Here is a 21,742-nt window from a genome sequence, read left to right on the forward strand (position 1 = left end):
CGGCGTGTTTCGTCACGGGATCGGTTAGCTCGTGAGAGAGCGTTACGGAGATGCTAAACAAACTCCACTGGCAGACGTTACAAGAGAGACGTTATGCATCACGGAGAGATTTAATATTGAAATTTCGGGACTGTACTTTTCAGGAGGAGTCAAACAACATATTACCTTCCCCCCCCCCCCCCCCTCCCCCCACATATATCTCGCGTATTGGTCACGAGGAGAAAATTCAATAAATTAGAGCCAAAACAGAGGCTTGCCGACAATCATTCTTCCCACGCACTATTCGCGAGTGGAACAGGGTTGGAGGGATCAGATAGTGGTACCGAAAGTACCCTCCGCCACACACCACTTGGTGGCTTGCGGAGTATGATGTAGATGATTCCAGGCGGCGCTTAACTGAAAAGCTGCATCCCTATTGAAAACATTATCCGCCGTACGAATATGACGGTCTTATAAACACAGTCCCAGAAGGAGGACGCTGAGGATAAAACTTCGGCCTTCTCGCAAAACATGTGATGCCCTGTGACCAGACAATTTTCCACCACCACTGATTTATCAGGTTGGCCCAGGCGTGTATGATGATGGTGTTCAATACAACGTTCTTGCACGGTTCGGCTTGTCTGTCCATTATAATTTCCCATGTTGGCATGGGGTTTTACATACACCGCGTTTCCTAAGGCCAAGTTCATCTTTGACCAAACACAACAAATGCCACAGTTTTGCTGCTGGCCGAAAAACACACTTGATGTCGTGTCTATTGAGGATTTTTTTTCTATTCTTGAAGACATGCCGCCAAAATACCGTAAGAATGCTGTAGTAATGGGTGCTTCCTAATCTTCATTTATATCGCTGCTTTGAACATGCTTAGAACGGAATGCGTGGCTCATCTGTCTGTCCGAATAGACGTTGTGTTTGATAGCGTACCTGTCTATCAGATAGCCGTTCGGTTTGAACGCCGTTCTTAGGTGTTGTAGCTCAGCAGGCAGACTGTCGGTATTAGAGACCACCTGTGCCCTGTGTACCAAATAGCGTAAGACAGTACTGCAGTGTGCAGGATGACGACAGTTTGTGGCCTGCAAATATAACTCTGTGTGAGTTGGTTTGCTGTAGACACTATGTTCCAGTGTACCGTCGACTTTTGTTCTAACTATATCCAGGAATGGTGAGATGCCATCTTTTTCCACTTCCATAGTGAACTTTATGTTCGGATGGAGCGAGTTCAGATGGTGGAGAAACATGGGTAATGTTTCTATTCCGTGGGGCCACACCACAAATGTATCGTCTACATATCGCCAGAAGCAGAAAGGTCGGTGACATGCCAGCTGCAGTGGTTTTTTCTCAGAGTCTTCCACAGAATAGTTGGCCACCATGAGAGACGGAGGACTTCCCATGGCGACGCCGTCTTCTTGTTCAAAATACTGGTTACTGACTAAGAAGTAGGTTGAGGTAAGCACATGCTTAAACAATGCCACAATACCCTTCTCAAACTTGCTGCTATTAAACTCTAATGTGTCCTGCAAAGATAATTTCGTAAATAAAGATACAACGTCAAAACTAATCAAGTGATCCGATGGTTGTAGCTTAAGCGATTTCAGGCATCCTATGAAGTCCTCTGAATTCCGAGTATGATGGTCACATTTGCCTACGAGAGATCCGAACAGCGAAAGAAGATGTTTAGCGAGTGAACAAATAGGGGCTCCAATCTTGCTCACTACTGGACGAAGGGTGGACTCATCCTTATGTATTTTCAGTAAGCCGTTCAGATTTTGGGTGGGAGAGAAGAAATGCAGCCTGTTGGCGCAGACCCTTAATGACCTTCGTCGCAATAGAACTCTTCTTGATAAGATCTACTGTTTTTTTCTGGATCTTGCGAGTAGGATGCTCTCTTGGCTTGCGATAATCAGGATCGTAGAGCAGCGCCTCTATCTTGATGTCCCCTTGTCGGCAGGTAAAATAACGAGATGTTTTGTCTCCTCTCTAGTCTCGCGGAACCTACCTTTCTGCTGAACTGATAAACTTTTTGGCGGGGATCGGATTAAAATTCGGCAGGAGTCCCTCCTAATCTCTTCTGCAACATTACTGGGAAGCTTTTCTCCAACTCTCCTAATCTCTTCTGCAACATTACTGGGAAGCTTTTCTCCAACTCCAAGCGTCTTTCCATGCACATGTATTACCTGGTCCCGGTCTGACAAATTTCGATGCCGTCGCAGGATTATCAACAGCCGTGCCTTGTGGCAGTGACAACAGCAGCTACCCAGCATCTGTAGATGACGAACAGTTGTATCGACGAAATATTGGGTAATTTGCACAATATGATCCGATGGAAAACACGAGAAGAATATATGGGTAAAAGTTCTTGCACAAAAACACCAGCACACGGGTGCGATGCTCTGTAGGACTGACCGACTTCGCTGTGACAGAGACGTTTATCAAGGCTCAGCTCGTGACTTACAGAAGCGTGTACCGCTGACTATTCTGTACACTGATGATGGTGATGCTTGCGACGGATACCAGAGAGAGTGTTGAAACTCAAGTTCAAAAATTTGGCCTCCGTTTAAACAGCAACAAGATTGAGTAACCTGAAGCGATTCCACCGCCTGGAACTGTACATTTTAATGGAGCTCCTTTACCACAGTGGATACAAACCGATATCGAGGTTCTCGACTACAGTGTGACGGATACGTGAATGAGGATGCGTGAGAAAGAATCAAAGCGACCCGGAATCGATTCAGAGATGTCATTTGCGTTTTTTCTTATAAGACGATGCCTGCCTGTCCACCTAAAATCAAAGATATACCGCACAACGCTGGGGCCTGTTGCATTGTATAACACCGAGAGTTGGCCCACACCTGGAAGGCTGAGCACTCACTGCATGTCATCGAACTGCGGATACTGAGAAAATCATTAGAATTTCTCTGCTCGATCATATCAATAGTACATCAACACGACTATTCGCTGGAGTGAGTCCAATCAATGAGAAGAGGCAAGAATGGAGACTTCGTTGGTATCCATACATCACAGGGGCAACGCCCAGTTCAATCACCAGCTCAGCACATCGTCTCACTGTCGAAGGCCAGAGACAACGTGGAAGATCTCAATTACCGTGGCTGGACGCTATAAGCACCTAAATCCACAGGAAGAGTTAAAATTTTGGAAATGGCCTGCGTTGGCCCAAATAGCGGACTCCGTTCCAACGGGTAGGCGCTAGGAAGAAGAAGAAGAAGGCATGTCAATTAACCATCAATTACAGCTATTCAGCATATGCGTAAAAGATAAACAAAAATTTTAGAATAAGATATTGTGAAGACCTAGAAAAGTGGAAACGCATGCAGGATATCTGCAAATCACCTCACACAACAGAATCTCGATCCTACTGTCATAGACACACCTGCAAGCAGTAATAACAATTCGTAGTAACTAATGTCCACTTACCGCAGCCTAAAAAAGATCCACTACAGTAGCTTTAAGCATCAAAATTGACGTACACCGCCTTTCTCACTTCAGCACATATTATTTTGGAGCTATAATCTAGGCGTAAGATACTCGATACAGATTTTTCCTGTGTTTCAGATGACATGCTACGTTAAGTATAGACATGAGGCCAAAATGTCTAGACGACCATAGAGCATGCGTAATGTAATATAAGGCAATGTTCAATTAATTACTATCAAATTTTTAAGTTGTTCGAAAGTTGTGGTTTTCAGTAAAGTAGCGATTTCAAATCATAATATATAATTCTGTTATTATGTTTCTCATCCTCAGGTTGTTACAAACTCCTTCTTTCTTGTACTTAACTTAGAGTTGTACACAATTCTTGTTTTGGGTGTGGGAACGTTCTCCGATTCGAGTAAAGAAAACAAACTGATTTGAATTTCACCGACTGTCGCCCGAAATCTGCACGTTCGGCAAATGAGATGAGGTGCAGTGAGACCGAACCAGTACTGTCGTACTGACATGAAAAGATCGGCCGTCTTCGGCCGATGTCGGTAGTTGGTGTAATTCCCGATATCGGTGCCACTGTGAGCGAAGCCTAAGCCGCGTGTCTTCGTCTGATAGTCTTCAGTCTTTATGACAACAGCTGCATCCCCCTTATCAGCAGGAAGAACCACTATGCCGTTGTCGGCGCTAGAGCTTTTGATAACTTATAGCTTTGTTTCAGGGAGACTGTAATAAAATTAAGTCGGTTTGGTGGGACAGTTATATGAAGTTAAGATTTCATTAAGAAGCGTTATATTGAAAGCTACACTAAAAAGCATAGTGGACAACCGTCGGCTATGACGACTGCTAAAAATTGTGAGCAGGGGAGACTGCTGGACTTTGCGACACTTTTACGAACCTCTCTTCTAGCCAGGCCTATAACAGAAGTTTATTTCTTAGTCCATTTTGAAATGAAAGCATTCACTTTATGTATGTTGCAGTATTTCTCTGAAATTACAAAAATTACTCCGGAAAAGAAAGAATCTTTCAAATGTGGAAAACTGTTCCAAAGTACAACTTGATCACATACCTAGGAACAAAGATTCTACTGAAATTTAAAAGCTTCAAATCGAGAAAAATCGTATTACTCTACTATCACTCTACCACAGATCAATAATCAATATACCGAGCGAGGTGGAGCAGTGGTTAGCACACTGGACTCGCATTCGGGAAGACGACGGTTCAATCCCGCGTCCGACCAGCCTGATTTAGGTTTTCCGTGATTTCCCTAAATCGCTCCAGGCAAATGCCGGGGTGGTTCCTCTGAAAGGGCACGGCCAACTTCCTTCCCCGTCCTTCCCTGATCCGACGAGAGCGATTACCTCGCAGTTTGGTCTTTTCCCACAAAAAACCCCAAAACCCAATAATCACTAAAAGAAATCAAATTAAAAAGAAGTATTGTCAAAAATCAGTTACAAGTAAAAACGTTTTTAAATAGAAGCTATTGGCAACGAACATAAATTTCTATTTTCGAGATGGCGAAAGTTGTTAAGGCCGTAAAGAAAACTCAGTCCATTTGCAAATATCGCGTGTTTCACGTTAAGAACTTCCGTTTCAAGATACAAGATTGTGCACGAGTATCAAAGTATGGCTTAATTACTCACACATTGCGTTACTAGTTCTAATAATATAAAGAATTCTATTCACCATAAAACTCCGTAAATGAAGGATCAACAAGATCATCAAAACAGATTTACTATACTACACAGCACTTAAATGTGTATAGGTCGCAGTCTTAAATAACGCTGCACGCAACACCACCTCACGTGTCACAACAACAAAAACAGTAGAAACTGTCGGAAACTGCTTAAGGCGCTTGCTTCATGTGATTCTAAAGTCGGTTATTAGATTGAAATACTGACCAAGGAATATCATGTGTGCCTAGGAAACTATCTTTCACGTACAACATTCTCCCTTACTCTTTAACACAACAGGTATCTCAGAACAAGTTGTAGCGCCCAACACCATATATCTTCTTTGGCATACTTCTGTGCAGTCCGAAGAAACGACAACCAGTCATGCGATGTTCACACTTTCCACTACACTTTTCTACAGCTCAGGGAAGATTTATAGCTTCGCGTACTCTTTTTGGCAGACGGGGCTCCGAATGCACATGTATGTTTCATTATTAGAGGGAAATTAGTTTGTCAGCCTGCCAGACTGACCCTTACTACTGAACGATGGAATTTGATCAAGGATAATGGTACATAGTCACAACTAACACAAATCTACTTCAGTGTGTTTATGTTAAGACGGATACAGAAACGTCTTTGCCAGGATTTGATCGCACTGGGTTGAAACTTTAATTGTTCACTTAAATCAGTTTTTTCGTGGCATTAGCTTCAGTCTCTTTTTTGCGTTGTTTTCTAGAGCAGTAGAGCAGAAACCCAAAATTTAATTCAGTTCCACATTCAGTCAGTTTACTTCAGGGAGAATGCCCCAATCCATCATTGTTAGCCTGGGCAAAAATGTGTCAAAGGTGATTTATCATTTCTTTCCTTCGACTTCCTTATGAGGTATCAAATATAGTGTGGATGACTGTAAAGGATGCATTTGTGATACAGTCTAGTGCTGTGTTTGTGCTGCTATCAGTGAATATCGAATCCAACGAAGGGTGGCGAAGGAACTCGGTGTCACAGCATAGGCCACTTCTCTTCAATGACACCAAAGCGGCCGCCGAGCTTGGTGCCCATATCCGACTGACAGATGAGCAGTGTCAGATGCAATCACTCCATGAAACACCGCACAGGGGTTCAGAGTTACGCTCATCTTATCAGTGCAACGTCGCATGCTCAGGTACTTCACGAAGCTAACCGTCCTCTCCACGTCGTCCGAATTCAGGCAGTGAAAATATCGTCCATCGTCAAGAACGAAACGCACCACCTGCGAATCTAATCCCACTACACTAGTGGACGCTCGCGACTTCGGTTACGGGAAGCGCACAACATCACCTCATTTATCATTTAATGATAACATTCTTTCTAACAAGCCTCCTTGGAAACAGAGATTATGGTGACATGGATTATTTAAAAATCGCTGACTGCTGCCACAAGCGAGGTCAGGCGTACATAGTCAGCGTTTTCTACAGCCAGCCGCTGTAATCTCGATCCACCGTGGATGTCAGTATCCGAAAACGAGACCTAATATGCTAAAAAAATATATGCATTTTGCTTGGAAGATGTGATACATGTCGTACCAGCCAGCCTACATGAATCTTTGGCCTTCTCTTCTCAAGCATCAGTAGCGAGTAAAAAATAAATTAAAAAAAGTAAGTAAGTAAAGCAAGAAATTCTCGCCACGACCATTGTTAACATGCTACCGCCTATTACAGTCCTATTGAAAGCTGAAGGGTTAACTACCAAACACGGCTATAGTGGACTATGGATTGAACGTTTTCTACAGCAGACGTTCACAGTGTTAATGAAAATGCTTATTAAACATAGGATGCAGTGAATAACTTAGCAGAAAATATGTTACTTCTTCCCTAGTTTCTGCACATGCGTCTGTACCCGATGCATCACTATGAAGTGCTTGACAGAGAATACTTTTTCATCTATATCTTCTGGAGCCGCGAGACCGATACGGTCGCAGGTTCGAATCCTGCCTCGGGCATGGAAGTGTATGCTGTCCTTAAGTTAGTTAGGTTTAACTAGTTCTAAGTTCTAGGAGACTAATGACCTCAGAAGTTGAGTCCCATAGTGCTCAGAGCCATTTGAACCATTTTTTTCATCTGTATCCACATGAGTACTCTGCAATTCGCAATTAAGTTCCCACCAGAGATTTCACCGAACCAACTTCGTACTGTTTCCCTACCTTTCCTTTGTCGAACAGGGTGCGGGAAAACGAGCACTTAAGTCTTTCCGAGCGAGTTCTGATTTCTCTTACTTTATTACGATGATCATTTCTCGCATGTAGATGTGTGACAAAAAATATGTTCGCCTGCGGAGGAGAGAGATGGTCACTGAAATTTTGTGAAAAGGTCTCGCCGCAACGAAAGACGTCCTTGTTTTAATCATTGCCGCCTCAGCCTTCGTATCATATCAGTGGCACCCTCTCCCATATTTCACGATAATGCAAAACGAGAACCCCCTTCACTGAATTTTTTCGATGTCCTCCGTCAATCCAATCTGGTACGGATCCCATACAGCGCAGCAGTACACCAGAAGCAAAGGGACAAGCGTAGTGTAGGCAGTCGCTTTAGTAGACCTGCTGCATCTTCAAAGTATTCTGCCAATAAATCACAGTCTCTGGTTCACTCTCCCCACAACGTTATCTATGTGATCGTCCAGTTTAAGTTATTCGTAATCGTAATCCGTAACATTTAGCTGAAATGACAGTTTTGGATTTGTGCGATTTATCACTAACCGACGTTTAGCGGGTTCCTCTTAGAGTTCATGTGGATGATCAAACATTTTTCATTATTTAGAATCAATTCGTAACATACAGATTTCTGTATAATATATTAAGGTTCTTCCAGAAGGCGGTCTAGGGTTCTGATTTAATGTGGTAGACGGAGGGGGGGGGGGGGGGGGGAGGGGCGCCAGGGGGCTGTTTGGTAATTTGTTACTTCCCCCCTGTACACACACAACCTGCGAAGGTATCCTACGTGCTTGCAGACAGGCAACCATTGACACCTCTCCAGTTCAGCATGCCTACTAAAAGGCGCTTGGAGCTGCAATGTAGCCTACCTGCAGTTGACTTGGACTCCGTCATAGATTGTCTTTGTACACGTACACTTTTAAAGTACTCAGCAAAGGTGGGTGGGTGGTACCGGTAGTGTTGCCGAACTGGGAGACCTTAAAGTGACCCTTATCAGTTTTATTCACGCATGTGCCAATGTTACATCCCCTCTTGATCAAGACACAGGAGGGTGCAAGCATCTTTTAGCCAAATTTCAAACTTCTGCGTCGGAATGGGAAACAATTAGGGGGTTTCGAAAAAGTGATCCTTTAATTGTGTTGTGCAGTGAATATAAACATGTGAAGAATTGTGTCAATGCTTGTACAACTTGCTCAATATTATCTGTTATCTTAAATGAAGAAATGTGAACCTTAATTCATTTTTTTGGTTTCTTCAAATTCTTATTGCTTTCAGTTGCTTTTTGTATCAAATTTTCACTGTATCTTTTTACATTCTCTTAAAGACTTTTCTGAACAGATTAGCATGTTCTATCACGTTCCGTTTACCGTATGCCTGGAACTCTATCCTTCGTATAAAATAGTTGCCTTGTTCTGTTTGAGATTTGCTTCCTCATATCAGCAACATCTTTCGCTAACTGCGTAAGTATTGTTCAGTAACTGTCCCTTTTCTCAGTATAATCGTCTTCTAATAAGACGCTGAACTTGTTGCATAATTTAATCTGGGATTTCTACCTCTTCATACAAATATTCTCATCATATATGTTTCCCTTTCTTGCAGCTTGCAAACCAGAGCTATTCTGGATCTTACAAGACCATTTAAAATTTCGTATCCGTTTAAGACTGTCACACTCCGTTAAACTCTTTTAGTATTTGAGTGGATACAGTCCATTTAATTTTGGTTTCATCTTTTCATTGGTAAGTTTCCCCCTGAGCTCGGATCTCTCTAAACTTTCCTTCATAGTCTTTTCGCGAGACATACGTATGAGGCAGTAATACATTGATTAACTGCTCAAGGAATCTACGCCTTCCGAATTTTAACGGTAAACCGCTGTATGACGCTCAATCCTTCTATTGTAGCGTCTGTCGCTGGAGTTGAATGACCATATCCGTGACGCCTTTGTGCTTCTTAGACGAACATCTGAAGAAACTTGTTGCTCTTCTTTGGATCTTCTCTATTTCCTCTAGCAGTCATATCTGGTAAGAGATCCAGACTGACGAGAAATACTCAAGTATTGCTCAAACGAGAGTTTTGTAACCTACATCGTTTTTAAGTGGACTACACTTCCTGAAGATACATCCTGTAGGTCTGTCTTTTATCTGCCTTCCCTGCGATTAGTTACATGTTGTCGTTCCACTTTATATCGTTGCATACGCTGCGAGAAGCATTCAACCTCTTCAGGCCTACAATTTTTCAACGCTGTGACTTCTCTATATACAACATCATTATCCACGGACAGCCTCATGCAGCTTCAAATTTTATCTACGTAGTCATTAATATACACACATCAAAATCCGTTTTGCATCACCTCGATTCCGAGAGTTCCGGAACCTGTACAGAAAATTGAATTAGAGATCAACATAAACACCATTTCCGCCCTTTTTGTTGCTCATGAAAACTACACATTGCATGTTGTAGCACCATACAACGAGGCCTTCAGAGGTGCTGATCCAGATTGCTGTACACACCGGTACCTCTAATACCCAGTAGCACGTCCACTTGCATTGATGCATGCCTGTATTCGTTATGGCATACTATCCACAAGTTCATAAGGCACTGTTGGTCCAGATTGTCCCACTCCTCAACGGCGATTCGCCGTAGATCCCTCAGAGTGGTTGGTGGGTCACGTCGTCCGTAAACAGCTCTTTTCATTCTATCCCAGGCATGTTCGATAGGTTTCACGTCTCGAGAACATGCTACCCACTGTAGTCGAGCGATGTCGTTATCCTGAAGGAAGTCATTCACAAGACGTGCACGATAGGGGCGCGAATAGTAGTCCATGAAGACGAGTGCCTCCTCAATATGCTGCCGATATGGTTGCACTATCGGTCGGATGATGGCATTCACTTATCGTACAGCCATTACGGCGCCTTCCATGACCACCAGCGGCGTATGTCGGCCCTAAGTAATGCCACCCCAAAACAGTAGAGAACCTCCACCTTGCTGCACTCACTGGACAGTGTGTCTAAGGCGCTCAGCCTGACCGCGTTGCCTCCAAACACGTCTCCGACGATTGTCTGGTTGAAGGCATATACGATACTCATTGGTGAATAGAACGTGATACCAACCCTGAGCGGTCCATTCGGCATGTTGTTGGGCCATCTGTACCGCGCTGCATTGATGTCGGGAGTGAAGTTGCGCATCATGCAGCCTATTGCGGAGTTTTAGTCGTAACACGACGTCCTGTGGCTACACGAAAAGCATTATTCAACATGGTGGCGTTGCTGTCAGGGTTCCTCCGAGCGATAATGCATAGGTTCAGATAGTAGCCCTTGGCCGGCCGGATCGAGGCATGTCATCGACAGTTCCTCTCTGTCTGTATCTCCTCCATGGCCGAACAACATCGCTTTGGTTCACTCCGAGAAGCCTGGACACTTCCCTTGTTGAAAGCCCTTCCTGGCACAAAGTAACAATGCGGACGCAATCGAACAGCGGTATTAATCGTCTAGGCATGGTTGAACTACAGACAACATGAGCTGTGTGCTTCCTTCCTGGTGGAATAACTGGAACTGATCGGCTGTCGGACCCCCTCCGCTGCTGATGCATGGTTGTTTCCGTCTTTGAGCGCGATTAGTGACATCTCTGAACAGTCAAAGGGACTGTGTCTGTGATACAATATCCACAACCAACGTCTATCTTCAGGAGTTCTGACAACCTGGGTGATGCAAAACTTTCTTTGATGTGTGTATTGTGAAATGTAATGATAGTGAAACACTATCCTGGGGCACGCGCGAAGTTACTTTTACTTCTGATGATTTCTCTTCATAAAGAACTACTTGTTGTGCTCCGTTTACTAGTAAATCTTCTATACAATCATGAAGCTGGTCTAACTTGTCGTACGATCGTATTTTGTTCATTAAGCGACAGAGACCTACAGGAAACAGTATCTACTGGGCTGAGATATATGCTGACTTCTGCATCTCGTGAACGCACTGAGCGAGCTGGGTTTCATATGATTGTTTTTTTCACAAATCCTATTGATTTCTACAGAGAAGATTATCCGTCTCAGAAAGATCATGACAAGCGTTCCAGTCTTTTACAAGAGACTGACTTCAGCGATATAGGCCTATAGTTTTATGCGTCTGTTCGACAACCGTTCTTGAGAACGGGAATTCTTGCGCCTTTTTCCAGGCCCTAGGAACGCTGCTGCAAGAGAAAGATCAAGATCTTTCGTATACTCTATGTAGAATCTTATAGGTAACCAATAAGGTCCAGTTGTCTTCCCTCTTTTCTGCAATTTAGCAGATTTTCCACCCTGTGGTCTCGTGTTTTCCGTATCTGTCACTTTGACGTTCGTGTGACCGGGAGAAACTGCAGTAGTCTTCCCCCGCGAAACAGTTTTGGAAGAAGGAATTTACTATATCTGCCTTGTCTCTGTCATTCTCCGTATAGAAACCGTTATGGTCACTGAGTGTCTGGACAGTTGGCTTGAACGGTTTACTGCTTTAACATAACATCAATATTTTTCAAGGTTTTCTCTCTGATCAGTAGATAGAATTCTATTTCCAAAATCGTTGTACGCCTCACACATCTCTCTCCTCACGCTACATTTGGCTTCATTCCGTCTTTGACTTCGAGGGTTTGCCTACGTTTAAATTTGTTAGCTTTGAGGGCAGTTTCCAACGCGGCGGGTCTTTCCTACCCCTCACAATTTTTGTCGACGCCTACCTTTCAAACGTGCTTCGTTCAGAATCACCAGCAGAAATGACCACACGCGGAGTGGTCTGAAGCCTTAAATAACGCATAACAACAAATTTTAAGAGTAAATAGATAGGCCCTGTTGATACTGAGACACAGCCATCTTTTAACACCCGTTTGCACCGCTTCCCAGACTGTGATTCTGTTGGACCTTTTTGGCAAGCTACCTTTCACTTGAGCGGTATTTGCTGATGCTCGGACCCGTTTAAGATAGTTTTTCTGGTGATGTTTTTGATATTTGTATTATGTTATCACGGAATTCTGAAAACACTTTTCGGGAAAGTTTTATTACGAGCACACTATCAATAAAGAATAAATTTGCGAAAACCGCTCACCTTTATCGACGATTCACAGTAAAATTCTGATCTCTGGTAAGGAAGTCGTTAAATAATTGTTCTAGAAAGTGTAGCAGAATTCGAAGCACGCCTCGTTAGCTAGTCTTATCTAATATCCGTACTGCAAATGCCATCAGAGTTTTAAGATCTAATGTTAATAGTGAAACTGACCTCCACTCTTACAATACATATCGTTTTTCTCTCAGTAGTATCATTTTTCTTACTTACATGCAGAACGAAGTCAGAGCAAGTGCCATATTCCAGCAATTAGACTTGCGAGCAATGCAACAATAGCGAATCGTTGTCTTTCATTAGATTCTACCTCTCTTTACTCTAGCGGAGATAGTTTGCCACTGCCGTCCTCCGATCGCTACAAAGTGTCAACAAATGTACTACTTCTCAATCAAGTATCTCTTCAGTTTGCCTCACAAGGGCTGGTGCACTCCGCTTGCCAACAGCGCTGGGCACATCGAACAATCACCCATCCAATTGCTAGCAAAGCCCGACAGCGCTTAACTTCGGTGATCTGACGGGAACCGGTGTTGCCACTGCGGTAAGGTCGTCGGCATGGATAGCTGTTAGTGAACATTAATATGGGACGTGCCCAGCCTGCGTCTTTATAACCGCTTGAACTTTGCTGGGTACACTTTCACTAAAGTGTTTGAATGTCTATGGAGGAACAGGAGCCCATTATTCCTCAAGAGCCGAAGCGAAAGACGGCAATGATGTTAGACTATGGAGTCTGGAGCGAAGTCGACGTTCTAACTCATCCCAAAGATATTTCGTTGCACTGAGATCGGGACTCTGGGAAGGCCAGTCCACTGCAGGAATGCTATTGTCCAGAAACCATTGCCCCACTAATGCTGCTTCATAACGGTGAAATTTCTTGCTGATAGAAACAATCGTCATCTCCGGACTATTCGTCTGCTGTATGCAGTACACAGTGCTGTAAAATGTCATCTTATTCTTCGACGTGCATATGGAGTATCGTTTCAGTTGTTTGACTGGATTCGTGATTTCTTCTCAGAGAGGTCACAGTTCGTAGTGATGGACGGTAAATCATCGAGTAGAACAGAAGTGATATCTGGCGTTCCGCAAGGTAGTGTCATAGGCCCTCTGCTGTTCCTGATTTACATAAATGATCTAGGTGATAATCTGAGCAGCCCCCTTAGATTGTTTGCAGATGACGCTGTAATTTACCGTCTAGTAAAATCATCAGACGATCAATTCCAATTACAAAATGATCTAGAGAGAATTTCTGTATGGTGCGAAAAGTGGCAATTGGCAATAAACAAAGAAAAGTGCGAGGTCATCCACATGGGTACTAAAATAAATCCGATAAATTTTGGGTACACGATAAATCGCACAAATCTAAGGGCTGTCAATTCGACTAAATACCTAGGAATTACAACTACGAGAAACTTAAATTGGAAACACCACATAGATAATATTGTGGGGAAGGTGAAACAAAGACTGCGCTTTGTTGGCAGAACACAGAAAATGCGACAAACCCACTAAAGAGACAGCCTACATTAGACTTGTCCGTCCTCTGCCGGAATATTGCTGCACGGTATGGGATCCTTACCAGGTAGGATTGACGGAGGACATCGAAAAAGTGCAAAGAAGGGCAGCTCGTTTCATGTTATCGCGCAATAGGGGTGAGAGTGTTACTGATATGATACGCGAGTTGGGTTGGCAGACACGGAAACAAAGGCGGTTTTCTTTGCAGCGAGATCTATTTACGAAATTTCAATCACCAACTTTCTCTTCCGAATGAGAAAATATTTTATTGACACCCACCTACGTCATAAAAGGAATCAGAGCTCGAACGGAAAGATTTAGGTGTTCCTTTTTCCCACGCGCCATTCGAGAGTGGAATGGTAGAGAAGTAGTATGAACATGGTTCGATGAACCCTCTGCCAGGCACTTAAGTGTGAATTACAGAGTAACCATGTAGATGTAGACGTTTAGGGTTTTCTTTAGCGCAAAAAGAGGTTCACACCCTAACCACGGAAAACACTCCCCTTCGTTCCGTAACACCACCTGCTCCGGACTTCACTGCTGACGCTACATATGATGACAGGAATTTGCCTAACCCAAACTCGTCCATCGGATTCCCGCAGGGTATAGCGCGACCCATCCCTCCAAATCACTCGTCTGCAGTCGTCCACTGTCCAATGGCGTCGCTCTTTTCTCCACCTCAAGTGTTGCCTAGCATTGGGTGGCTTATGAGGTGCTGCTATTGCGTGTGATGTAGAGTGATCGTGTGGTCAACACGAGTGAGGTGAGAGTAGGTGAATGAGTGCCGTTTTATAAGTTTCCTCCTCACTGTGTGACAACAATTTTAGTCATTTTATATGCACTCGTTTCTTTTAATATGTGTAAGAGCGCTGATACCCTCGACATTGAGCGCCAATACACAGGAGCTGGTCCACCGCTGTACCCAATTTTTTTACCTCATTGTTTTTAACAGTCTTTGTGCTTGATGTACTGCTGGTAGCACCTTGCAACTCACGAATAATTTCTTTATTTGATTTCATGAGATTTTTTACAACCATCTTCCGCAATGTTCGGCGGTTCCTCTCTGTCACTGCATTAGTTATTGGGGGGGGGGGGGAATTGTTTTATCTGTGGTTGTTCCTTCCTGTTTCCACTTTACAGTCACGTCATAAACCGTCGATTTGGACAGTTTGGACACTTGATGTGTTTGTTATTCACATGACATCCGATGATTATTCGACGTTCAAATTCACTGAGCACTCCTGACAAACCCATTTTGCAGTTACTGCTTCTGTCCTGATAATACAATACCTCCCGATTCCCTCTATGGGGGAACACTTTTCAGACTTGCCTCTAACCAGCCCTGTAATTTTTAAATGATGGTATTCATGTTTTATCCGATGCAGCCTTTTTCTGAAATTACAAAAATTACTCCGAAAAATTTACGTTTTTCCAAATGTGAAAACATGTTCCAAAATAGAATATGGTCATGTACCTAACAACAAATATTCTACTGAAATCTTAAACCTTTGCTATGAAGAAAATTTTGTCAGTGCAGTACTTAATCGTCTATCTGTTACATTATTACTCTGCTACATACCAAAATCAGTAAGTGAACTCAAATTAAGCAGAAGTATTATAAAAAAAAACAGTTACAAGTTAAATACATTTTGAAGTAAAAGCTTTCGGAAACTAATATAAATTTTCATTTTCAGGGCAGGTAAAATTGTTGAGAAATTAAGGAAACACGGTCCATTTCCAAGTATAACATATTCCATGGTAAAAGACCCTCTTCTGTTTTAAGGTAACGACCGTTGAAGTGAGGCTTACCTGCCCACACGGTATATAAATAGTTCTAAAAATATATAGCATTTTACACACCACAGAATTCTGTACGATGGAGAGTTGACCGTATATTCGAAGTAGCTTAATACATTATACGGCACTTAAATGAGTGTATTGTGTGGAACAACGAAACTTTTAAGACATAGACAGTAAGAAGAGATTCTGAAGTCGAAGCTCGAAAGCACAAATTGCGCGTGAGAGACATCAGATCACTGGTAATTTGTTTGAATGTGCGATAAAATCAAAAGAGGACGCTTGAGGAGTCTTTTTCCGGATATGCGAGTCAGTGTTTCAGTGAGCGCTGAAAAGCTCAATGATTAGGGACCTCGAATCAGAGTCAGAGCATATCAGTGATCTCTATACAATTTGGAAATAGAACTCTCGTGCCTGAGCCTAAAAGTTACGCGCTCCTGCAGTTTACAGTCGTCGGCATCGTCCAACAAGCTGTAGTTGGGCAAAGAGCTTCGGTCGGTCGGTCCGTGATTAGGGATTATTTACGAATTTCTGGTTGTAAGTATGTAAGAGAGGCAACTACCAAATCAACACGAAACAGTAATATTTCATTAGGTGCCCCCCACATAACTTTCCTTTGTGCAATCTAAGAATTACACAATCTACCCTTTCATTTTATTCATGTAAATAGCAACAAAAATTATATATAATTTATTAAATTAAAGTTGTGACGTCGTATTCACTGTGTATGTCCTGCAGGAAACTGACAACAACTTCTTTTTCACTTCAGGGTTTAGGCAATATGTCTGTTCCGTCTTCGAATTTCTAAGACTATCTTTTTCTCGGTCTACCAACGTCTTTCTTCTGAGGACTTGTACTTGTTTTTAATGACTGAAATTCCATGTTCTCCTGTACGTTCAAGATGTTGCCTTCATTTTTTCTTCGATTATTCCACTTTGTCGCTTAAGTTATATATCTCTAACACTTTTCGTATAGCTCATTCCTTGTAAGATCCCTTCTTGAGTAACCTTTGACAGATCTTAAAAATCTCATTTCAGCTGATTATATTCTGCTTTGGTCTTCCCTTTGTTCAATCTAAGATTCACCGACATAGAGCAGATTGCTGTATTCTAAAACTTTAATTTTGTATCTTTCCTTGTATTGTTCGTTAAGATTTCATTTATAGTTCCCCGCCTGTGCTGATATTTATTGATGTCATTCTGTACATCTCTATCGTTATTTAATCTGATATCGCAGCCGAAATATATAAACTGGAGAATTGGTCCAATAGCTTGTCTTCAGTAAATATTGAAGACCTCGGTGCAAAAAGGGATAGCTTCACTTTTTCCCATAATATATACCAGACACTATAATCTTTAGAATCTTATCATGCTACGACTTCGGTGGGATAAAGGGATAAATACTAGACACATCCCTGTTTTATACTGAACATACATGGAGTAGTAACATTAATGAACCACCGTCTATGTTCGACATCGGATTTGTAAAATGTGAGCTATCGCCGTTTTTGCACCAAGGCCTTCAATTTTTGATTGGACTGGATGTTTTCCTCAGTGAGCCATAGCTTTTGTTTTAGTGGTGGGTACATTCAGATTATAGCATTTCTTCCTAGCTAATACAGTTTTTGCACCGGATGTTGTAACATTTCCAACATTATTTCCATAATCCACGATATGACATGTTGCACACTCTCGCTATCGTCAGAAATTGACACATGGAGCACCAAAAAATGAAGATTATTTTCTTGGCAACTTGCCATTTAACATATTTTTTAAAATAAATACACTGCCACATTTATCGTACATGTCTACTACGTTGAGCGTCAATATAAATTCTGGTAGACAACGCATCACTACAGACTCTAAGTACGTAAAGATGTGTTTCTCCTTAGATCGAGAATCATGTTTATATGTGTAATGATATTAATATGTGTTCCTACTTAACGACTATTAGAGTAGTTCATTCGCTGTTTTGACAATCAGTAGTGGTATGTCCGAGCAAACTACATAAACTTCATCCTAGGGGCGCCTGGGTTGTTAGAGACACTTCACTTTACGAGTTAAACATATTTAAAAAACTGATTAACATAGAATCTAATTTATCAATTTCTACTGCATCACATGTTGTTGTTTCGAATGTCAATGGAATGAATAAGTAAAACTTGAGTGAAAATAACGCAGATTCATTTTTATAATCAGCCTATCAAAGTCCGAATCGTACTTGAGCAGAACTGTCTCCGTTATCTGCACTAGTTTTGAAAACGTTCGTTTTGTCCTTTTCCAGAAATTTTGAACATCCGATTTAACGTATTCATATGCACACAGAATTGGAAGTACTTTCTTTGATGTTCAAGTACACTCCGTGCCAGCCATGATGCAGTGAGGTAAAAAACTAATACTGGTATATTTGGCACACACCTTCACAAAAATCGACATTCTATTTAAGGATCATTGGTGCCCACGAAAGACCGCCGGGCGCTGTGTAGACTCCATGGATGAATTTTTTTCATCATAGAGTTAATGTCTTGAACAATACGAAACTTTGTACACAATAAAGAAAGAAAGCGTACGAGTACGAGTATTTTTATCTGTAATGGCTGAAACATTTATTCCAATCAACAAATTTTAGCTCTGGTTTGAATTTCAGAGGTACAGAAGCTAATTCTAAATTTGTATTTGAATTTACGGAGTGCGATATCTGCGCATGATAATTCACTCCACAGCATTGAAGTTGGCCGCGTATCTTCAGATACAGAGGAAATTTATTGGTTTCCGACGCCGATCTGAACCATTAATTTTCAGTAATTAACGCTGTCTACCATCTGACTGATAAGTTAGCTGCGTCAGTGTTACCTCTGAAGCAAAATTACCTGAGAGAATTTCTGGAGTATGTATAGTGAGGTTGTCTATGATGATGGTTGTGTCATCTAGTGTTGAGTATGTGTTATCAGGGATGAGTATGGAGTGAAAGAAGAGGATAAAGCGAAACCCAATGGCGATAAATGGTCCACTTCTCTCCAATAGCACCAAGGAGATAGACGAGCTCAACATTCCAATCCGACGAAATAGCACCAAGGAGATAGACGAGCTCAACATTCCAATCCGACGAATGTATAATAGAGGCATGTGTCTTTACTCCTTGATGCACAGGGTGGATGTTTTTGATATAGCCTGGTACGTTGGCGCGATGTCCGTTGATTGAGAACCGTATTCCAGAACATCTTGTTCTCCCAGTTAAATAACGTTGATGTAAATGCTTAATTCCATTAACTGGGCATCATGATTAGATAGTCCAATAGGAATTGGGCACACATTAATTTTTTCAGCCTGAGCACTGTCTATAAAGATGTTATCAATCAGTGTCCTACTATTTTTCTGACACAAGTTGGGTAATTGAGTGCTGAAGCTAGATTGAAACACCCAAATAATATTTTCAGTTCATTTTTCTTGACCACGTGTTTTAAGAAATCTATATTGAAATCTCCGTAAACTGCTGTTTCTTCTTGTCTGAGAGGTAGCTAAATAATACATCTAGATTTCTCATAAATAGCTGAAAGTCGGCGACCACAATTGTGGAATCATTAAAACGTGCAGTACATTACGGTAACTGACTGTGATAGTAAAGAGCAAGTGTTAGTAGTGTGACAGTTATGAATAACTTATTTGTTTTGTACTGTTAGCAATCATATTTTTTTTTCCAGAATGAGATTTTCACTCTGCAGCGGAGTGTGCGCTGATATGAAACTTCCTGGCAGATTAAAACTGTGTGCCCGACCGAGACTCGAACTCGGGACCTTTGCCTTTCGCGGGCAAGTGCTCTATCATCTGAGCTACCGAAGCACGACTCACGCCCGGTCCTCACAGCTTTACTTCTGCCAGTATCTCGTCTCCTACCTTCCAAACTTTACAGAAGCTCTCCTGCGAACCTTGCAGAACTAGCACTCCTGAAAGAAAGGATATAGCGGAGACATGGCTTTGCAGGAGAGCTTCTGTAAAGTTTGGAAGGTAGGAGACAAGATACTGGCAGAAGTAAAGCTGTGAGTACCGGGCGTGAATCGTGCTTCGGTAGCTCAAATGGTAGAGCACTTGCCCGCGAAAGGCAAAGGTCCCGAGTTCGAGTCTCGGTCGGGCACACAGTTTTAATCTGCCAGGAAGTTTCATTTTTTTTTAATTTAATGCTCTGCTATGTGTTTCGAGAATATTTGACTCATCACTGATGATTTTTATTGCAAACATTTAAATATAAAAGTCACTCAAATAATCTAAAGTTAGCTATTTCTTAATTTACAAATTCTGCCTAATAGACACTTAATGCAGTCGCTTCCTGTGATAGAGTGGTGTGAGTGAGTGAGTGAGTGAGTGAGTGAGTGTGTGTGTGTGTGTGTGTGTGTGTGTGTGTGTGAGGAGGAGGAAGGGGGGAGAAAATGACGTCCACTGTTGTGGTTGTGATAGTAAGCTGTAGGTTGCTGAGTGCACAATTGTCTGTGCTGGGTGCATATTTTAGCTTATCAGCGCACACTCCGCTGCACAGTGAAAATGAATTCTGATATTTTGGCATCTGACGCCAAAATGTCGCAAGGCCGCCGACACCGGCCAGTCTGCAATTGTTGTTTCTGTCCTTCTTGAGATGTTGAGCTATACCTTCTTGATTATGCAGTTGCCTATGTTGGATGCATAGTGACATTTTAGTAGCTAATGCCAAACTGATTATGAAATATCGTCATATGTCCAACACAAGTAACTCCACTATGAAGAAGATACAGCTTAACATCACAACAGAGGACGTCGTTCTTTGCGTTCCACACACCATTTTGTTAAAAGAAGCGATTGCGTCAATATAATATTAGTCAGAGTTTGTAAACTAACAAATACCCAATTTTAAATTACTTTAGTAGCTTTTGCATTCGTATGCATGCAATAAAAAACACTTGAAAATCTGCAGAACGTGCTCGAATCGCATAGCAATGTATTACACTAAAACTTCTGACTGGCGTCAGAGCAAAATAAATAATTAACAATGTAGTAAATTAACAATAAATATATGGTTTACGTGAAGAAGTGTTTTTATAGTCGGTTTTTTCGTAATAACGACGTCTGTTCGCATTTATTTAGGTGTTAATAGAATGCAGTTACTGTAATTTATATTTCGTTAATATCGTAAGCGGTTCAAAGTCAATGATCGCTATTTGTGTTAACACTTATTTGCAATGTCTGGAGTACTATGCCTACTGAGTGGCGGAGAATATTCCTTGTCTAAGAACGTATACTGGCTACAGTTGTCGGGAGCCGTTACAATTGCTTGAATTGGCACAATGGCGTTCTCAGTATCACAATCAGGGCAACGTCTTGGCACCAAAAATTTGATATTTTTGTTTTATTTCGTCATTGCCTTAGAAAGCTGAATTGAGCAAGTATGAGGTCATTCCCTCGAAGAATACTAGAACAGCAGTTAACCTCGATCAGCGGTACAACAAAGCGTGTCTTTTCCTTCTCAGATTCAAGCGAGCGTGAAGTCGAATGCGGAACAAGAGTTAGAAAATCCGTTCACAGCTGCTGCGCTTGCCACGAGAGAAATCGACCTCCCAAAGAGGTATTGTCCTGCATTACTTGAATTAGATACAGCCCATAACGTTAACTTTGTATTTGTTGGCTGCCTTGTGTTCTGACAATCGAGTACAAGAACTGCAACACAGGTACAGGAAAATACCTAACTTTCTCGTGATAACGAGTAATCGAAAGTGGGGAATAAATGAGAAATCTGTGTCGGAACTAAATATTCGCAGGCAATGATAGCAACTGATATTGCGAAAAGAATGCATTAGAGCAAATACATGATATATAACCTCCATTTAGAAAACATAAGAACCTCTCTTTTCTTGATTTATAACTTTCATTTACAGTGGGACAATCATTAGAAACGTACCAAATTTACAATCCACCGTAACCTTAGTGTGAACTGCGTGTGGACAGAAGAGCTTATGTCGCTGCAGCTACGATCCACACGATAAGTGACACTGGAAATAAAACAGACGTGTTAGTTACATGAAGGGCAAAATA

At 41.9% G+C, this 21,742-nt stretch overlaps 1 protein-coding gene and 1 pseudogene across 2 annotated transcripts in view; both read right to left on the reverse strand.

Annotated features, from left to right (window-relative positions):
- Positions 1-21,742, reverse strand: part of LOC126188860 (peptide transporter family 1) — a 322,186-nt gene that overhangs the window by 261,260 nt on the left and 39,184 nt on the right. The gene's annotated exons all lie outside the window — the stretch shown is intronic.
- On the reverse strand, positions 12,818-12,935 carry LOC126189404 (5S ribosomal RNA; annotated as a pseudogene).

The sequence above is a fragment of the Schistocerca cancellata genome, chromosome 5 (assembly GCF_023864275.1).
Source record: "Schistocerca cancellata isolate TAMUIC-IGC-003103 chromosome 5, iqSchCanc2.1, whole genome shotgun sequence".
Classification (NCBI taxonomy): Eukaryota; Metazoa; Arthropoda; class Insecta; order Orthoptera; family Acrididae; genus Schistocerca; species Schistocerca cancellata.